Source organism: Zootoca vivipara, chromosome 7, assembly GCF_965207765.1.
Source record: "Zootoca vivipara chromosome 7, rZooViv2.hap1.1, whole genome shotgun sequence".
Lineage (NCBI taxonomy): Eukaryota > Metazoa > Chordata > Lepidosauria > Squamata > Lacertidae > Zootoca > Zootoca vivipara.
This window is the reverse complement of record NC_142590.1, coordinates 64,008,736-64,029,292: the sequence shown is the minus strand read 5'-3', so window position 1 is coordinate 64,029,292 and position 20,557 is coordinate 64,008,736. Positions and strand designations below refer to the sequence as shown.

The 20,557-nt window shown below is 46.9% G+C and overlaps 1 protein-coding gene across 7 annotated transcripts in view; it reads left to right on the top strand.

Moving 5' to 3' along the window:
* The first annotated feature begins 527 nt into the window (after positions 1-527).
* The window catches only part of NAV1 (neuron navigator 1), a 275,085-nt gene continuing 255,055 nt past the window's right edge, over positions 528-20,557 (top strand). For 4 of the 7 annotated variants that reach the window (XM_088674459.1, XM_088674458.1, XM_088674457.1 and 1 more), the window contains exon 1: positions 598-855. The gene's annotated coding sequence lies outside the window, so the exon portion shown is untranslated. Of the gene's footprint in view, positions 856-1,313; positions 1,426-20,557 lie in introns of those variants that run through there. The other 3 variants (XM_088674461.1, XM_088674460.1, XM_060277181.2) reach the window with 2 other exon arrangements.

Genomic DNA, 20,557 nt, shown 5'->3' with positions numbered 1-20,557 from the left:
AAACTGAAAATCTAAGCTCGCTACGGCGCACCACGCCCGTCCCTCTCCAAACCATTGTTGTCATTTAGTGAAGGAAGCCAACAGCTGGAGGAGAGATTTTCTGCCTCCCCTCTGCCCCCCCCCCGTATCGAGGAGGAAAAGAATAAAAACGCAGGCGAGGGGCTGGTCCAAAGACCTTGGCAGGGGGATCCCCCGACCCACCCACCCACCCACCCAGGCCTACGAGGGGAAGGCAGCTGTCATCAGGAGGACCCCCGGGCCCCGCCTTCCCGGCCCAGGACTAAAGGGTTTTCTCAGGCTCCTTTTTTTGATGAGGAAGCCTGGTGCTGGACTCAACAGCTCGCCCGCCTCCTCCACCCAGCCAGAGCCTTTGAGTTTCTGGAGAAAGCATCAGGGGACGGGGAAAAGGAAAGAGAAAAAGCAGCGCGTGTGTGCGCGCTGGTGTGTCACGTCACGGCCGCCTGGCACCCTCCTTCTCTCCTTCCTTCCCTCCCTCCTCCTTCTCAGACACCGCATAAAGAGCTGGCTGGCGTGTGCCGGAGGGGCACCGAGGGCCCACGTGACCGCCCCTCCCAGTCGGCATCCCCGGGGATCGGCACTTTGTTCAGGATGCTGCCGCTCGCCGCCCCCATTGTGGACTGAAGATCTTGGGCAAAGCCGACGCGGAGGGGGCTGGGCGAGAAAGGCCGGCTGGCTGCTGGAGGGGGCGCTCGCCGGACTAAAAGGGGGACAGGGAAGCGGGTGGGGGGGGAAGCGCCGGAGTGGGGGGTGCTGGGTGAGGACTGGCGACGGATCTTCTACCCAAGGCAAAGGAGGGAGCCGAGGCGATGGGCGAAGCGCAGACCGCCTAGCAGGGTAAGTGGCTGACTTGGACGCGTGCGCCCAGCCCCGCGTGGATGGTTGTTTTGGGTGGGTGGGTGTCTCTGTGTGTGGTCCTTCGGGGTCCTCCAGGGGGCACATGTCGGGTTGGATGTGGCCCCGCGAGGGAACCCCTCTGTTGCTGTGTCCCTCGAAGGCCAGCAGGATGCTCTCCAGCGGAGCCCACGGCAGCTCCGCGGAGAGCCTGGCAAGGAGGGGCTATGCCGGATCCTGGTACATTCTGTTCGGCGGCGCTTGCCAAGCGGACGAAGGTCCAGGCGGGCTGCTGCCTCCCAGCTGGCTGCTCCTCCGAGGGCAGGGTGTCTGCTCCGCGAGACGGTGACTCAGCCTAAGGTCAGCGATGGGTGGAAATTGGGCTGGGAGGGAGAGGATCCCCTGCTCTGCCCCGTCCAGACTGGCAGAACTTGAGAGCACGAGGACGACTAACTTCTGGAAGATTATGAGAATCGCAAACTCAGGCTGAGCGGTGGCTGGTGCCCGTCGGGGCTGGAGGGGCAAGAGGCAGGGAGAGTAAACTGGAGCCAATGACAGGACGAGCCAACTACGGTAATCCTCGCTTTGTCCTACCCCCCTGCTGAGTCCGACAAGGGGACGGAGGCCGAGGAGGAGGAGGAGGAGGAAGCAGCAGCTGACAGGCTGGCAACCCCCGGGCAGCCTGCAAGTTAGAAGACCGGCAAGGGAGAGGGTAGCTAATGGAGCAGTACACCAGCCGCCCAGATCAAACGGCATCCACTGCTGAGGATGCAATCCTAAAATATACGCAGGCTGCTGTCATAGCACCATAGAACTGTAGAGCTGGACGGGACCCCAAGGGTCCTCTAACCCAACTCCTTGCAGTGCAGGAATCACAGCGAACCCCGCTGACGTGGGCACAAGCCCCACTGAATTTAGGAGGACTTCTTCCTGAGTAGGCTTCGTTAGGCTGCCCACCCTATTATGATTAGACGCAGACAAGCTGCCTGTATGGGCTGCCCCCTACGAAACTCTGAGTGCTTTCCATCACCTGAGAATCCTCCTTGCCTCCGCCCCTTCTCTCCTGTGTGTATATGACACTTTTCCCACTCTTGGCTACCCAGTGGTGTCACTCAACAATTTTATTTTGGGCTTGGGCTGCCACACAGGAGAAGCCACGTGGATGTGCAGGAGGGGAGGCTGAGCAGAGAGAAGCATGGGAGACATACCATAGTTCTGCTTCTGTCTTTGACGATTCCCCACCCACCTCTCATGCCAAGGGGGGTGCCGGGATTTACTAACTTGGGGTAAATGAAGACAGGACAGGATTTTACCAGTTATAGCTGCTTTTCCAACAAAGGTAACTTGGGACATCACATTAGAACAAGTGGCACCAAGATGCTCAAGGTGGAGTACATAATTTTTCCCTTCCCAATTTTATCTTAACAACACCCCTGTGAGGTTGGTTAGGTTGGAAGATGGCAACTGGTCACCCCAATGAGCTTCCTAGCTGAGCTGTGGATTTGAACCCTAGTCTCCTGGTGCAGGTCAGCATCTAGCCACTCTACTCTACTGTTTTTGCACTGCACCACACTGGCTCTGCTGCAGCTCTATACATAAAGCTTTTCGATCCAACAACAGGAAAGTCCAATGTGTCTGCAATGAATGCATGTGTCAGAAAGATGAACTCATAGCCAGGGATCCGAGACTGGCTGTACAGATTGTCACATATTGTGAGCTGTGCTATTAAGAAAGTTCCTCTTCACACAGCACATAGTTAAACTACTGGCTCTTGTAAGAGGCAGTAATGTGCACCAACTTGGGGAAAGAGGATTAGACAAACACGTGGAGGATATGTGACCACTAGCCACAATGTTCTACGCCTGCTGTCGGAGGGAGCAGTGCTTCTGAATACCAGTTGCCGGAAGCCACAGGAGGGGAGATTGCTCTTGTCCTCCATTCTTGCTTGGGGGTTTCCCATAATGGGCAGCTGGTTGGCCACTCTGAGAACAGAATGCTAGACTAGACGGGCCTTGGCCTGATCCAGCAGGCTCTCACATTATTATGGCATTTAGTCTCCTGCAATGTGAACAGCTGGATCATGTAGTTCTGCCCCACAAGGAGGTTTGTGAGTTCCAGAGGTTTCGGACTTCACCCCATCTCACTTTGTGCAGAAATCCCTGCTCTTTGCACAATGCATGTGCAACAAAGATCTGTCACTGTTTATTTGTAACATCCAAAGCCCCTCCAGACAATGAGTTTCGTGTGCCAGTGTGGCATCCCCAGTCCTAAACACAGAGTGAGCTCAGCTTACAGCCTCCCTTACAGCTCTACAGGCCAAGGGGATATGAGCTTAAAGCTGGCTGATGTTCTCTCTCTGTGTGTGCATTGTCAGAGGCTCCTGAGCATGACACAGGGGAGAAGTCATTTCTGGTAATAGTCTACCAGGAAATAGGCCAAGTGGTCATTGGGCTGTGGGCGCTAAAGGGGAGGAAGGAGAGTCTGTGTAATCATCAAACGGTATTCCAATTCCTGAGGAAGCTGATAAATCATAAGGAACAAGTGTGGCTAACAATGAATGTGGCTCATTCTTCCTTTGGAAATCAGGCTCCCTGTGTTTTGTTTCGGTTTTGTTAAGGTATGTGTGTGTGTGCTTTAGTGCTAGTTTGCTCTGAGCTGGGTTAAGCAGCTTTAGCAAAAAATGTGGGTGTTGTTGTTGTTGTTGTTACATGCATAACAGATACACACCATGCCTTTGATAACAAGCTGCTGTACAGACACACTAAGCAAGCGGCAGTCTGGTCTTCAGAAAATTCAAGGATCCGCATCTAGGAAGCACAGACAAAGAGAAGTAAAACAGCAGGGAGGAGGGGAGCAATGTTGTCCAAGGACCACCCAGCAGAGTACCAGGCGCTTTTTTTGCCTCTTCAAGCTGGCACAAACCCCTACATGCCTCCCCCCCCCGGGACTAGGAAGACCCGAAGCTTAATCTTCCGAATCTTGATAATTCTTAACAGTGAGACACTTGAATTCATTATTATTAAAACGATCTCTCTTGTTTCTCCAAGCCTGCTATATTAATTATTTGGATTGCTGGTGACATTGTTGCTGTAAGTCGTCCGGAGCCTGCCGGGATAGGGTTGGCAATAGATAAATGATGACATGGCTCTCCTTTTTTGAAAAAGGGCCAGGAGGTTTATTTGCTCACATTTGCCTAGCCGGGTGAAGCCTTGAAAAGCACAGCAGATGCAACACAAAAACCCTTGTTTGTTGAGTGGCAGGCTGGAGGTGGCAACAGCTTGGCACAGCTCCCTAAAGGGAGTGCCCCCTTCCTGCTGCCATGGCTCTTTGGCGTATATCACTCCTGCCGTGCTTGGCTTTTAGCTTGTTTCTGAGCAGATCTGCCTGCTATAGTTTCATCCCAGCGGTCACCTGGGCTTGTTTTGGAACATTCGCTTGGGGAGAAAGGAGAATATTGGGAGATTAATTTTCGGGAAGTTCAGATGCATATTGAATAGGCTGGTTCTATGTCGGTTGCATCTGGAAGCTGAATTCCAGGCTCAGCGTTTTCATTTCTCAGCTGGGCAAACAGAGGCTTGGAATCCTCCCTTTGCCTTCTCAAAGCTGGCCTTTCCACCATGCCACTGCCACTAGGAAACCTTGGCAACGCTGCTCTTTGGATCCTTTGGGTACACCTGTTCTATTGAGGGGAATGTTGAGAATGGCCGTCTCGGGTTACAACCAGAATGAGGAAGACCAAGCCACTGACGGCACTGCAGGGGTGATGCTCACAGACATCAAGAGGGTTAAGTCACATGCCCAAATTGGCATGTAAAATGTTGAGTGAGTAGGCTGGGGTTGGAGCTGGCCATTATGTCAGAGCAGCTTTGCTGTATCCCCAGCTCACAGCTTGGCTTGCATTGCACGGGGTCAGGACTGCCATGCCTCTCCTGTAACCTTTGAGATGGGGCAGAGTGATCTGAGCCTCTGCAGCGCTCTTCCACTTAACTCGCATCCGGGCTTGTTGGCTTGGTCGTGAATTTGTGCAATAGTAAACAGGAAACGGGACACAGGTGGCACTGTGGGTTCAACCACAGAGCCTAGGGCTTGCCACTCAGAAGGTCGGCGGTTCAAATCCCGGCTACGGAGTGAGCTCCCATTGCTTGGTCCCAGCTTCTGCCAACCTAGCAGTTTGAAAGCACATCAAAGTGCAAATAGATAAATAGGTACTGCTCCAGCGGGAAGGTAAACGGCGTTTTCGTGCGCTGCTCTGGTTCGTCAGAAGCGGCTTTGTCATGCTGGCCACATGACCTGGAAGCTGTATGCCAGCTCCCTCAGCCAATAACCCGAAATGAGCACCACAACCCCAGAGTCGGTCACGACTGGACCTAATAGTCAGGGGTCCCTTTACCTTTACCTTTACCCTTTAAACAGGAAAAGGTCTAAATGGTGCAAACAAACGTTTGAGAAAGGATCTCTAGATGTTTTGAACCTGAGCGATAGAGCTCCTAATTCTCAGGCAGAAGATCCAGGTTCAATCACTAGCATCTTCAGGTTGGGTCAGGAATGTCCCCTGTCCCTGGAATGTCCCTGGAAAACCAGTGTCAGTCAGTGGAGACAAAAATGGTCGGACTCAGTATAAGGCAAGTAGAAACCCACCCAACTCTGCCGAGATTAAGGCATAGATGATGAAGAATGTTGCAGGAAGCTTTTCCCACTCTGGTGGGGGAGATGTAGCCAGAGTGGGGAAACTGGCTGATTCAGCTCAGAGGAAAGATCAGCATTTGCTGCCCCAAGAGCTGCTTTCTCCGCTATCGATTATCCTGCAGTGGAGGCCTCAAAAGGTAAGCAAGCTCATTAGGCCTGCCTAAGCAACATGGAAAGAGGCTGTCTGTTTTAAGTTGGCAAAAATCAGAGGCAGATTCCTGGAAGAGGACCCTGAGAAAGCTAAATGATGTTCCATATTGGACCAGCTCATCAGCCAAGACTTTCTAGCTCTTATTTTAGCCTGGGGCATTGATTCCCAAATGAGGAGTCTGGCCCCATCAGGCTATCATGGGACACTGTCAGCAATGAGTGCCCGAAATGATGGAGGATAATAGGCTAAATGAGGAGGGAAGTGATGTATTGGCAAGAAGGGAATGTTGAACAGGTGGAGTCCTCAGTACAGTTAAACATTTTAGTAGCAATGGAAAATTTGTTCTATGGAATCCGTAAGGTTGGAGAATCTCTGCTGTAGTGCTGCACACTCTGTTTAGAAGACCTTCAAGCTGGTGATGTCTTGCTTTCTACTGCCCACTTCCAAGACCAGACCCAGGGGGAGGGAATGGCAGTCCGATTGTATGTCACAAGTTGGCTATTACAGTCTAGGCAGAAGTTGGTTCTACTGCCTGAAGCTAACATGAAGACAAAAAACAGGTATAAACAGGGAACTCCTGGATGCCAACATCCAGGTTTGGGGCAAGTACTCTCTGGTGAGAGAACCCCAGCAGATATTTTAAATCACAAAACATGCAGCAAAGTAAAGTGTGGAAATATAGGCTGTTAGACCTTTAAAATATGCCCTTGTAAGTTCCTTCCAAGTTTCCCCTTTCCCCCAGGCATTGAAAAAGACAACACGTTTGGTAAGTTAAAAATGGTTTACTTACAAACTCTCCAAAGGTCAGATTCATACAACCTTCAGAAAATGCAGACAGTCAAACTAGTAGTGAAAGTTCCTAAATTAGTATAGAAACTCAAGAGAGGCTTGTTAGAGCCATGTGGTCTGAGCTTAGAGCAACCAGCTCAGACCTCTTCACACACTGAGCTTCTCAGGTAGACTGGAGTACAAAAATAGGCTTGAGTACCTTCCTCCCAAGGTGATGGAGTGACTTTATGGCATTAACCCCTTCCTGCAACAAATAAACTTAAGCCTGTTGGGCCTATGAGGCTGGTTATCCTCACAGATCTCAGGGGTCACGTGTGAGTGTTTCCAAAAACACATACAGTATAATTAAAAATTAAAAGTAATGAAATTTCAATCCATATGAAAAGTCAAATAAAATTATTGGTTTTAAAGAGGATTTTTAGGTTAGCTAAAAAAGGTGGTGTTGGTTTAAAAAGGTTGAGAAACACTGCTGTAGATAATGAGCTAGATGGACTTTTGGTCTAACTGTATACAAGGCAGCTTCCTGTGTAAAGAGCTAGGGAAAAGGCTGAACTCAAACCTACTCCAGTTGAGATTGTTCCGCTTGGAAGGTGTCCCATAGGAGAAACCAGGTGCCTGGGTGGGATCTTTGTTTACAGCTGACATCAAAGCCTGATGTGTGGCAGGAATCTCTGCCATGGAACCGATTCAGGATATCCTGGGCTTGGCTGTAACAAAAACAGCACCAGACCGACCCAGAGTGTTGCTCTAATAGCTACCGGGGCCCTTGCCCTCTTGTCTGATCTGCAGGCCCTGGCTGCAGGAGATAGGCTTATAAATAGACTGCAGAGATCCCGTATTTTTCCTGTTGAACAACAGCCCCCCCTACTGTGGTCAGCAAGGCAGGAAAAAGGTGTTTCCTCATGGCAAGGTCTGCAGTGGGACCTGATGGGGCCTCTCTCTGGGTGCCAGATGGAGCGAGATAAGTGCAGTATAGGGAGATGAGGTTTCAGCCACAAACTCCCCAGCATCTGCTGGCTTTGGCACTTTGTCACCGAGTCCTGTAGGACAGCCAGAGCCTCTGCTTCCCCAAGAAGTAAGTGCCTGAGACCAGATATCTCCTGTCTGCCCTTGGGCCAAACAAGACTTCCCATCCCATCTGCCTGCTGTATCCATACGGTGTTGCTTATTGGCCTACAGGCTGCCGGGAAGAGCACTGCAGCCGACTCCTGGTAAGCAACTTGGTAAGACATACAGATGTTCGCCCTGCCTCCTCTTTGCTTTGTCATCTGCTTGCAACTGCTGCAGGCATTTTTTATTCATGGGCACAGAGGCAGCTTCCTTATATACAGAGTCAAGATGGTTTGGTCCATCTAGGATCATTTAGAGATGAATGAGCAGTGGCTCTTCAGGAAAAGAAAGTTCCCAGCCCTATCTGGAGATGCTGGGGATTGAACCTGGGGCCCTTTGCATGCAAGGCACAGGCTCTACCACTCTGCTATGGCCCTTCACAGATCCAACAGGGTGTCTCAGGTATTTCTTCACTCACCCCTGAGCCAGAGAACAGCCATAAGCGCTGAATAAAGGCAGCTTTTAAAAGTCATCCTCCTTGTTCCAGTGTGGTGTAGTGGTTAAGAGCAGTGGACTTGTAATCTGGTGAACCGGGTTTGCTTCCCCGCTCCTCCACATGCAGCTGCTGGGTGACCTTGGGCTAGTCACACTTCTCTGTAGTCTCTCAGCCTCACTCACCTCACAGAGTGTTTGTTGTGGGGGAGGAAGGGAAAGGAGAATGTTAGCCGCTTTGCGACTCCTTAGGGTGGTGATAAAGCGGGACATCAAATCCAAACTCTTCTTCCATGAGAGATGACTGTTTCTTTTTAAAAAATTATATAAAAAGCCAATTTAATAAATCATTCCCAATTTTTGCTCCATGTAGATTTAGTTGTTGTTTCTTCTTCATGGAGTTGGTGTTGCTCTTTGTGGGGTGGGGGAAGCCCTGTCACTTTATTTTAGCAACTGCTTAAAGTAGGAAAGAGGCACACCAGGAGTGTTTGGATGTGGGTAGTTGCTGGGAGCTCCCCTGCATGGTTATCTCTGCTTGGTAAGTCTGCTTTTAATTATGACAATGCCTTAAAAGAGGCACACGTGTTGAAGGAATTACTGATATAAGCCGCTCCCTTAAAATTCCACATTCACTCTAACCTGTTCCATGTCTGTTTCAGCAGCAAATATTGTAAAAGCCTATTTTTGTAAGGTCATGAATTTAAGCCACACTTTAACCCCAGAGTCATTTGCGACTGGACTTAACTATCAGGGGTCCTTTACCTTTACCTTTTAACTTTTCACGGTCAGAATTTGGAAAAAAAAGTGAGGCCAATACAGTAACTGGAGAAATATCTCTCTCTCTCTCTCTCTCTCTCTCTCTCTCTCACACACACACACACACACACACACACACACACACACACACCTTCATCTTCTCCACCTTATTATCCACATACTTTTACATAAACACACACATCTATCCAGTAGCTGTGATGAATGAAATGAAGTGGCTGGTCCTTTAAGAGTCATGAAAAAGGAAACATGACAAATTAGGATTCAAATAAGTTTTCAGCATTGGAAATTCAAGGACACCTTTGTTTAAGTTTCTGTTATCTTATTTAGCTTTGCTGTGTGTATGGGCAGTGGTGAATTTTGGGCTTAAAAACAAACAACAACTCTACAGATCACATCTGATATAATCTGTCCTGTGCAGAAGTGTTGGTTGCAATCCTGACAACAACATCTGCTTGAAAAGAAGCAATTCCTACTGAGTTCAGTGGGACTTACTCCCAGGTAAGTGGAGTTAGGAGTGCAAACTAAGGCATCATGCCACCCACAGCCATTTTCCTAAATGGATTTTACTTAAATGTAGAGAAAAGTATGTACTCCACGCAGACTTGCTGTCTGTTCCTTATTACAAGGAATGGTTCCGTGTAAGGGAATCTATAATTTGCTGGACACACTACATAATGCATAAAGCTAATTTAAAACATTTCCGTGCCAGTATATTCTAAAACAGTGTTTGGCATACATTGTTATGTGCATCAGCCTACTCCAAGCTGGTGCCCTCTAGGACCACAACTTCCATCAGCTCCAGCCAGAATGGTCAGTGGGCATGAATGACGGGGTGTCCAGGCAAGCAACACCTGTGGATTATCTGGTTGCTGGGTTGAGATGAGAATCTGAAGCTATTGCCTGAGGAATCCTGGCTAAGTCTGGTGGTCAAAGGCAGAATTTCTTTTCCTTTTTTTTGCCAAATCATTTTTATTGATTTTCCAAATTTTAATTAATCAACCACAATTAAAACAAATTTAATACAATTTTCCCCCAAAATTGGCTTTTGTCAATGTGTCCATAATTTCCTCTTGCTGCTGCATTGTTTTCCCACATTCTATTCCCAATAGTTCACATTTTATTCACTATAATTAACTAGATATAGATATAGAGACCTTAAACACCAGCTATCCACCCGCTGAGGCAAATGCAGAATTTCCATGTTTCAAACCCAAGCAGCTCCTGCTATCTGGAGATCCACTGCAATATTTCCTTTTGACTTTGCTTCTCTTGCCAGAGAGTCGCAAGAGCTGGCTGAATGGCAGGAGGAAGCCTATCTCATTTCACTGACGGGGCATTATCTCACAGAATGATTACTATGACATGGCGGCTTCTTTAATGTATTTACATTAATCAAAAACCAGGCTAATTTGAATGTGTGAATGTAGGCTACAGTACTGTATACCCAAAGCCTTTGTCTGTAGCTTCCCTGCAATTCCTAAGAGGAGCCAGCAGGCGGAGCAAGTAACTCACTTTAAATCCAAGCCCAGCCCTTCCCTTTCCTCCCCAAGTTTACATACAATTCAGCTGAGCATCTCTTTCAGCCAGTTGCCTCCCTCAGCAGGTAGTGAATTAAATGCAGCCGGTTGAGAGATTAGGGAGGTGGCTCCGAGATCGGCGGAATCTCCCGGGACTCGGCAAGAGAGCTGGATCAATGGCTGATACACTGGAGCTAGCATAATCATGCATATTCTTTGAAAAGCGATGGAAATGCTCTGGGTGAGCCAGACAAGGTAGGGAGCAGCTGGGTAACTTAGCAACAGAGACCCTGCACTGACCATTTTCACCAAGTCTGAGCCCAAATTTCCGAGAGGATGAGGAAGTCCTATGATGTGGGTGGGCCCTACTTGCTCCTGCCAGTCATCAAGCTGGATCATCCACTGGTCACCAGTTTAACCCAGTGGAGGGAATAGTAGCTCACTGGTTCATCACATGCTGAGCACACAGGCGACCTGGTTTTATTTTTATTCTTTTTGCATTTATATCCTACCTTTTTCTCCAGGGATGTCAAGGTAGTGCCCATGGCTTCCTCCCTCCACATTTAATCCCCACAACAACCCTGTGAGGTAGCTTAGGCAGAGAGGCAATGACTAGCGCCCAAAGTCACCTGGTGAGCTTCATGGCCAAGTGGGGATTTGAACCCTGGTCTCCCAGGTCCTAGTCCGACACTCTAACCACTATATCACACTGGTTCAATTGGTGGCATCTCTAGATAGGGCATGGAAAGATTCCTGTCTGAGTTGCTGCTGGGCAGGACTGACCTAAATGGGCCAATTGACTGCTCTCAGCATAAGGCAACTTCTTACGTATCTAAGACTGGATTCAGACAGCCGTGTTTTTGCCCGAAGCATTGACTGGCGGCTAGCAAGTGGCAGGTGGAAATACCTGGCGCTTAGGTTGTCGAATGAGTATTTTGAGAAATAGACTCCATAGATATTGCTCACAGAGTACACTAGTTTTTCATAGCTCATCCCACCAGAAAGCAGATGTTGGTTCACTCTACAACAGGCATCCCCAAACTGTGGCCCTCCAGATGTTTTGGCCTACAACTCCCATGATCCCTAGCTAACGGGACCAGTGGTTGGGGAAGATGGGAATTGTAGTCCAAAACATCTGGAGGGCCGAAGTTTGGGGATGCCTGCTCTACAATTCTATGTAATTTTTTCCCTGAGAGTGAATCCCATTAAGTTCACTGAGACAGGCTTCCAAATAAGAATTCCATTGCATGTTTCTAACATTGAATGGTTGGGCTGCATTGCTGACCATGGAAAGAAAGTCCTATGCAGAATTAGGCATACTTATCTCCATGGATTTCAACTGGTTCCAGCACCTTCAGCCCCAACCCTGCATAGTTAGAAGGCTACAACCTTATTCTCAGTTACTGGGACATACAGCATGTCTGAGTAAACATGTATGTTGCACACAGTCAGGCTGTAAATCTAATTTCAAGGGGATTTAAGCAAATCCTCTGAATTGTTCCCTGTGAGCTTTTCAGAAAACACAGGTGTAACTCTTTGGGGAAGTATATTTCAAATCCTCCTAGGGACAACTGTAAGAAATACTCGCAATTGATTTTGCAGTTCAGTGCATGTCCAGGGTTCAAGTTTAGTTCATATAGAAGGATTTTTCGTGTAAACTGATAGGCTAGGCTAAGTTTTATCTGTGTTATATGAATGATGATTTCATTCTATGATTTCATTGCACTGCACAATGTAAAAACAGCTCTCTTTCTTAGGAGCAGTCTTGCAAGCTGTGTTTAAGCAAACGTAGTTTGAGAGCGGCATTTTAAAAAGGAATGCTAGGCAGACAGGCAGGCAACCAGGAAATTGAAACATTCTTTTCTTCATCCAGAGGCAGGAGAGTTGCATACTGAGCATGATCCATGCTGGCTTGTCTGGAGGTAGATGATGCTTAAAAGCAATTTCCCCTAAAGTAATGATGAGCTTTCCCCCAACACAATGCATAAAACAGGCTTCAGGAACTGTGGTGGGGGGTAATAATAATAATAATAATAATAATAATAATAATAATAATAATGGTAATAATGGTAATAATGGTAATAATAATAACTTTATTTATATGTCACCCATCTGACTAGATTGCCCCAGCCACTCTGGGCAGCTTCCAACAGTTTAAATAACTCTGTCCTCTCTTCACTTTTGCTAAATCCTTGGTAGTACCATTATCACAGTATACAAGACATTGCAGAATCCCTGTTTGACCCCCTTGCAGTGAAATCAAATGGCTCAGGTACATCTCAGTTTCTGTAAAAACCAGGGATGGGGAACCTGTGGTTCTCCAGATATTGCAGGACTACAACTCCCATCATCCCTGAACATTAGTCACGTTAGTTGGGGCTGATGGGAGTTGTAGTCCCCCCCCCCCCAAAAATTCTGACAGGCATTAGATTGAGGGAGGTGATGTGATTGGTTGCTTCAGAAAATGTCTTCCCTCCTTGGAGGAATGCATGCAACCGCAGTGCAGAAATGTTTGAAATGGCTTTGCCTGGACCAGCTGGATTGCATGGGATGAACTGTCAAGTAGGGTTGATAGCTGCAGTCTAGAGATGGATGCTCTTTGCATTCCTCAGTGAAACCAGAGAGTCAGCACCTGCTGCTTCAACTTCACGTTTGACTTGGTCCTTTCAATCTACACCCTACCCACTGTTGTTGCCCCACAACTGAAGAAAGCCCTAGGGAAGGATGTGAGACTGGGACCGTGCCTGCAGCTGAATGAGGGAGCAGAATAGATGGAATTCCTTGAGGCGACAAGTGTAGCATTGGGGGCAGGTGCCCAGGGGGACTAGTAGGATGGAAAGACCAACAGTAGGTGGAGGCAGAGCCAAGGACAGGCAGAACCAACTCAGGCTAGTTTTGCCCCCCTCCTCCTCCATGCCAAGCTATACAAGGATAGCACAGAGACTAAAGAGGAGGAAGCTGACAGCCAAGACTGGATATAAGCAAGAAAATAGGCAGGGGGAGGATGGTGAGGCCCATTTGCCCTAATAGATGAGCCACCGTGGAAGTGGAAGAATATCCTTCCAAATGTTAACTTTCTATGCAAAGAGAAAGCTAGCATGTTGTAAGCCAGCCCCTTTGCTTGTCATGGTAGTTTTCTGTTTTCAGGGAATTATTAACATAGGGAAGAGCATTTTAAAGGCGATCTTCTACTTGGTGTGAAGCTGCCTGTTTCGGCCATCTCATTCTGCTGCACATGTGGTTTGAGCCTAAGAGAGAAGGAGTGAAGGCCTCTGGGTTAGGGTATGGCCTAAAGCAGGGACGGGGGACCCATGGCCCTCCAGATGTTGAGGGACTCCAACCTCTCTGAGCCCCAGCCAGTAGGGATGATGGAAGTAGGAATCAGACCCTGTTTGGAGGGCTGCAGTTTCCTGGAGCTAGAAGGGCAAGGAAAGCTGGAGCCTATATATTTGGTTGGAAAGATCTGGCTGCATCTTTGACTACGGGTCTCCAGTAGCGAATGATAGTGTGCATTGCTTCAAAATTAAACCTTGCTGTATTTAATGAAGCCGATTCCCTAATAAGTGCATTTGGAAATGCAGCCTTAACATGGTATGACAAGAACAGGAGTGCCCTTCCAACAGCAATGCAACACCCCCATCTTTTCAGGCAGTACTTGGCTAGTTCACTAGCATGACCAGATGAAAAAGGAAATGCGCTTTTCATTTCTGCAAGACAAACTGCACCTGTTGGATTTCCCTCTTCTACACAACCATGAAATGGGCACAAGTCATTTCCTCTTTTTCACCTGGTCGCCCTTGCAGCTCTCTTAAAACTCTGGGTGCTCTTGCTTTTGTATTCCAATTTTTTTAAAAAAACCCACCATACTGTATCTCATTATCTCATTAAACTCAGAAACATGTAAATAATATATAGCTCCGGGTGCTTTGACATGAGATGAGACAGCTCTGTAGCTCATTTTCAATGAAAGCCAGCATTTGTGTTTGAAGTCTGGGGAGTGAGAGGGGAGATGGTTGTTTTCTGAAGATGTCAGACAGGGCCTGGAGTTACCTAGAAGGATGTGCCAAGTAATGGTTCCCCTTGCTTTCCCTGTTCAAGTCATAGGAACCTGCAGTGAACTGTTTTGTCAAGGGCTGATGTGCAGGTATTATTTGCAGAAGGAAATTACAGCAAGGAAATAATAAATACTATATAGTACATTGAAAACCATGCAAATGCAATATATTTGCACATACCAGCTGAAGGAGGCAGTAGAATTTACATGGAGAATAAATGCCCACTAGAACTGAGTAAGCTGAGGGACTGTAGCCATGGAACTATTAGGGAGGTGGACAGGCTCGTCAACTAACTCCTAGGTCCTGACCACTGGAAGACCTCCCAAAATTGGGGTGATCAGATGAGACCGAGGAAAGGACTCCAAAACTTTTGCTGTTGTCCAGAAGAGAGAATTTCAACATGATGAGGCTACTCTCAAACAAGCATAGATACTTGAAAAAATTACAACAGACCCAAACAGCTGCTGTTCTGAAAAGCAAGTGAAATTAATTCCTTTCTGACTTTAGTGTGTATATGAAATGTGGAGTCGCAAGCAGGAAGGAAGGAACTCTGATGAGATGGAAGAATGGGGTAGTGGGGTTGCATAAAATGGGGTTGGGGGCCACAGGTGGATCCCCCTATATCCCGTAAGTATACAGAAAATACTTGTTTGTAGATACCAGGCTAGCAAAATGTGGGGCTTTACATATTTTTATTTTTTCATTTTGTTTAAAGGAAGCCAGCACTGTCCCCAGCAGATGGCAGCACCATTTTAGAATAAATCCCCTGCAGGACAAATCTCTCTCTGAACTGCAGTAACAAAGCATCTGTGTGAGGGAGCCTTCTGTTTTCAAAGGCCAGGACTTGTCAGCTTTCAATTCTTCTGGTGGTCCTTTATGCACTCGGCAAAAGCTTTCTGAAAAGTCGGGAATGCAAACACCCTTTAACTGCATTGCCAACATAATTAGCTGAGCTTGAATCCGGCGAGACAGAGGCACTGTCAGCAAGCAGTTCCTGTGTCTGAGAAATTGGTCAGGTGAGTTGCGTCCCCAGGAAGGGGTTGCACTCCCCTGAAGAGGCAGGCAGGCAGGCAGGCAGTCTGAGGGGACTTCTGGACCCTCAGCTCTGTCACTGGTATGGAAGCACCTTTTGCCAGCTATGCCTGCTAAGAGAGCTACAATTGTTCCTGGACTGGGAGAGACTGAGCACAGTAGTTCAGGCATTGGTGACTTCCGGACTGGGTTCCTGCAAAGCACTCTTTGTGGGGATTTCCTTGCAGTTGATCTGTAGTTGGTGCAGAATGATGTCTGTAGCACGGTTTGCTGACAGAAATGAGACCTGTCAGCATATAACACCTCTGCTCAGAGAACTGCACAGCTTGCCAATTGGTTTACCAGGCCAAGGTTTTGCTGTTGGTAGATAAATCCCTTAACAGCTTGCGACCAGTTTGCTCACGGGATCCCCTTACCCCCAAAGTGCCCACTCAGCCACTGTGATCTGTGGAAGGGCAGGTGCAACAAGATACTTGCTCTACGCTTGTAACAAACCATTCTTTCAGTGGGGCAGCAATTATACTTTGGAACTCCCTGTCTATTGAAATAAGGCAAGGCAGGTGCCTTTGCTGGATTCTTTTCAGCATCTACTTAATATTTTTTTTAGCTTACGCAAGCCTATTAGAACATGTAGATGTTGACATGTTTTACTCTCTTTTTAGTTTGCTGCTCATTTTAATTATTTTTTAATGATTATTTGTGCTCCCGTTGCTATTTGGGTGGCCCCACATGATTCTACATTTAAATGCTTTTTGCACCTGCAAGTTTTCAGCTGGTCACACTGCTTTATTTCCAATCAGTGCATATCATGTGACTGCTGAAATCCCACCATGTTTCAGACCACAAACGTTCTGGGCTTTTTGTGTGTGTCCTGCTTTTGTTCTGTACAGCCCCTCCAGACAGCAATAGTTGTGATAGCATTGGGGGAAGCATCACACTACAAATGCGTTATTATTGTGTCAAACAAACATTGCTGAATAAAGCACCATTCTGGAGGGGCCCTTAGTTGCATGTCAATTTCCAAATATTCCAATTTAAGGTTCAGGGAAGCTCAGCATTTCTGACACTTAGGATGCAACCGATTTGGAGGCAGAGTGGTTCTGAAACACTCTGGAGGTTGCTTTTTCAGTTTCTTTTCTTTTTTTCTTCATGAAAAATATATTTAAGCTGCTTGACTATTCTGATTTTTTAAACAAACAAACCCTGCTTATAAAACTGCATGCAATATAGAAAACAAAATATTGACAGAAGGGCTTGTAAATGTCACCAAGCATGCACACACCAGGTCAGTTATGCTTGATCTACTTCTGGTCCTTTAATAATTCACATGTCCTCATAAAACGCCCGCTGTGTTTTTCTGAGACCATGGCCTGCTATGCTTTCAGATTTCCCCAGGAAAAGAGAGTTAGAGCCATCTTACATTGCAGGCTCGCTCTGCACATACTGTATATGAACACAGTCAAACCGATCCTGAATTAATTCTCTCAGGCTTAGCTTGTAACTTACTCCTGCCAAGTAGTAGGGAAGATTTTTATACACCTGGATGTTCATTTTGAGGGCTGGGCTATGGGGCCAGCCTTGGCTGCACCGCTATATACTATATACACTATATATGCTGATCCCCTTTCCCTGGAGATGCCAGAAACTGAACTCAGGACTTTCTGCATACAAGCAAGCAAATAATTTGCTCTTGCCACTGAACTGTAAACCCTTGCCCATTATGCAATTTTCCCAAGGCATTACAGAAAATGTGTTAATCTCAGAGGGAGATGGTCATTGTTACTTGCAGGACAGCAGCCAGCAGGCAGTGTGCCTTCCTTGCTGTGATAACCCTTCTAAAGAAAAGCCAGTAAGAGGTTCCTTTCTCTTGCTGATCCTTAACCCTCTTCACCATATGTATCCCAAAGCATGGAGCAACTTTACCCTTGAATTCCTTGAGCAGCCTTTATAAATTAATATGCTCAATTCAACAGGACTAATTCTACCGAAACCCAAATCAAAGTGCTAGAGTAAGCCACCTCTTCAATGCTGCTAGCAAATTCCTCGGTCATCTGATAGGTCATTTCAACTTTCAAATGTCTACATCAATCGAAAAGCGAGAGTTTACTTCCTGTCTGAATGTTGCTGATGTTGACTCCCTCCTATTGCCTCTTGCTTAGTCTCTGTCTGCAAGGTCAAAACACCTTGATGTATCAGCTGTATCTTGGGTTGCCTAGGAGCACATTGACCCTTATTGTAGCATTGATATCTATGACTGTCTCTACCCAGCAAATTTGTACAGGTCCTCATTAAATCACCTTTAGACTTCCTGCTCCATAAAGTAAAGCAGATTAGCCACCTTCAGCACTTCACAACAGGTTGACGGTTTTTTTGGCACCTGAATTGATTGTCTAGAAGATTTTCTCTGAAATGTCTCTCCTTGCTCAGCAACCACTTTATAATGAATAGATTCCAGAACTGAAAAATGACAATTGAGTAGTGATCTTACTGGCAGTTCAGAAAGCAGTAGCTAGTCCTGATCACACATAATTCTTTAGCATCTTGTTCAAAATTATGCACCCCACTTGCTAACTATGAACAGGATCTGTATACTAGGCAAATCATGTAATCACTAGAAACTTTGTACCTGGCATTGCGCAGGAATTCTAAGAATAAAAATAATTTTAAAAAATCAATTCAATTTTAAAAGGTTCAGTCCACCATCTTATTTCAAAATGGTGTCCAATTGTATCCAAACATAGATGAAAAACCTGCTCCTTGATGTCAGGAATCGTAATACAGGATTTGGTTAAAATCAGTGCAGTTTTGAAAGATCAAGGGTTGTATCCAACAAACTTCAGAGTACACACATTGAAATAAATGAGCCTAAAATAGGCACACTGATTAATTCCAGTGTTGAGCACCATCATCGCTGATCATTGGCTTTGTTGGCTGGTTTTGTTAGAGTTCAGTAACATTGGGAGGGTGGTTGCCTTAGTGTCTGTTCTTATTACCAGCGCTGCATTCCACAATGACAGATAACTTACACTGGTGGCAGAGTTCAGTGTCTTGAGAATCAATCCCTCCCCATCAACCACCCAAAAACCAAACCCAAAGCAAAGTTTCAGTTGTTTGAAGATGTTAATCAAAGGTGTGTGGGTGTTGCTGGTAAAGTCTCAAAATATAGACTATGCCATATGGGGGAAGGCAGGGCATCACTGCATGTCTCTCTATGAAAAGCAGCATTGTGCAAATGTATTTGATTTGCCTGGCATATGAGTTTCTGCTTATGACCCTCGCTCCCTCTGGCAGTGTTAAGTGCAGGGTAGATGAGAGCCTGCAGAATATGAGGCAATGTTATCCTAACCCCTATCACTGTGGTTTGGGGGATTTTTTTATCTACTCCAGAGCTTTTCAACTCCCCTTTCAGGATCCATGTTGACCTCCTTTTGACTTCCTTCTCCAGCTGCTGAGGACAAAGGCACCCTGGGCCTGACTCTTCCATAATTGGTCTTCTTCAGGCCATGGTGAGACCTTTATCAAGACTGCCAAGATGTGTCATCTTGGATTAAAAGGGATGCTGGTGCATGGCTGAGGTCTCTCTCTGTGCTCAGGAAGAAGCACTAATCTATAACATTTCCTCCCCCCCCCCTGCACTGCCCCCAGGGTCTCTGCTTCCTCAAGAGACACTTTGAGAAGCCTTCATTCCTTGCTTGTTAAAACCTATGACACTCTGAATCTCTGACCTTTTCTTATCAAAGTATTCAGCAGCCCACTGAAAAGTCTAATTTCCACTTGCTGTTGCCTTTTCTCTGGCCTTGGTCTTCATTGTCCAAAGGCTCCCTTTCTGCAGGCTTCCCCCCTGTGCCTTACAATCTGTCCACAGCTCATTGAAGCCTTTATCCTTCAGGCATGCATGCATGCACAGCACCAACCCAAGCTGAAGGCCACAAAAATTAATTTGAGCAGGGAACGCTGCATTTCAGCCAGAGAGAGCAACTAGGGGCTGGCATTAATGGCTTTAAAATGATGGATCACCACTTTGGAAATGTAGGAAGGGAGAGCAAACAGGAGGAGGAGTTGCGCTCTACTGGCACGGACACTACAGAGCGGGTGGGGGGAGGAAAGAGACCAACTCTTCTTTCTACCCTCGGTAAAATGAGGGTCTTCAAAGCAGATCCACACCTTGTGGGGGCTCAGGGATTTCTGAGAGGAACACAGGACGCTGAATATACCAGGCAACCTGGTCTAGGATCTTCTTCTCTGGCTGACAGTATATCTCCAGGGCCTCAGCAGGCAGAGAGTCTTCAGCATCACCGGCTAACCAGGCCTTTTGTTTTCGCTTGCAACTAAAAAGTGCCCTAAAAAGTGTTTTTTCCCCCAAGGCTACAATCTTGTGCAGGTCACATGACTCATGTGGGAGTGCATCCCTGGAAGATGGCATCCTAGTTTCCCCCCATGTGGCATTGGAGGGTATGCAAAATCAATCAATCAATCAATCAGGATCACTGTTGCTAGTTGCTGTTCCTACCCACCAGTCAGGCAGCATTACACAATGTTTCCAGTTAACAAGGAACAGAAAGACTTTGCAGAAATGTCAGTGGCTGGTGGGGCCAAGATCTTAACGGCTTTGCCTAGGGTGCTGCTGCTGCTCTTCTTCTTCCTGGAACGGCAGTGCAAGAGCCCATTTGCACAGCAGCAACGGACATGTCTTAAGTGTATTCCATGGGATGAAACTGGCTCCAGGCCAAGAATTCTGATTTATGTGGTTTAAGAATCGCAGTCGCTGTTGTGCCTCCTTTCCACTCTTAGTGCCTGCATTATTAAAAGAACACAGAAACACTGAAAACTGTCCAGGGGAAAGATGCAAGTATTACCAGAAGACTGGAAACAAGCCTGACATTAAATGTGCCATGATAGACCTTCAGAAGTTGCTCGTGACTGGCTTCCTGCATGTGCCTCAACATGTGAGATCTAAAAAAAAGTACTGTGCATACATTTATTTTTGTCAACCTGGTGGATCCCAGATGTTGGGGGATCACAATTCCCATCAGCCTCAGCCAGCACAATGCTGTTGCCTGGGGCTGGTGAGAGAGGCAGTGCCCGGTGTCTGGAGGGCAAAAGGTTTTCTGGGGCTGTCTTCTGAGCAAAGCTTTTCACTGGGCAGGCTCTTAGGC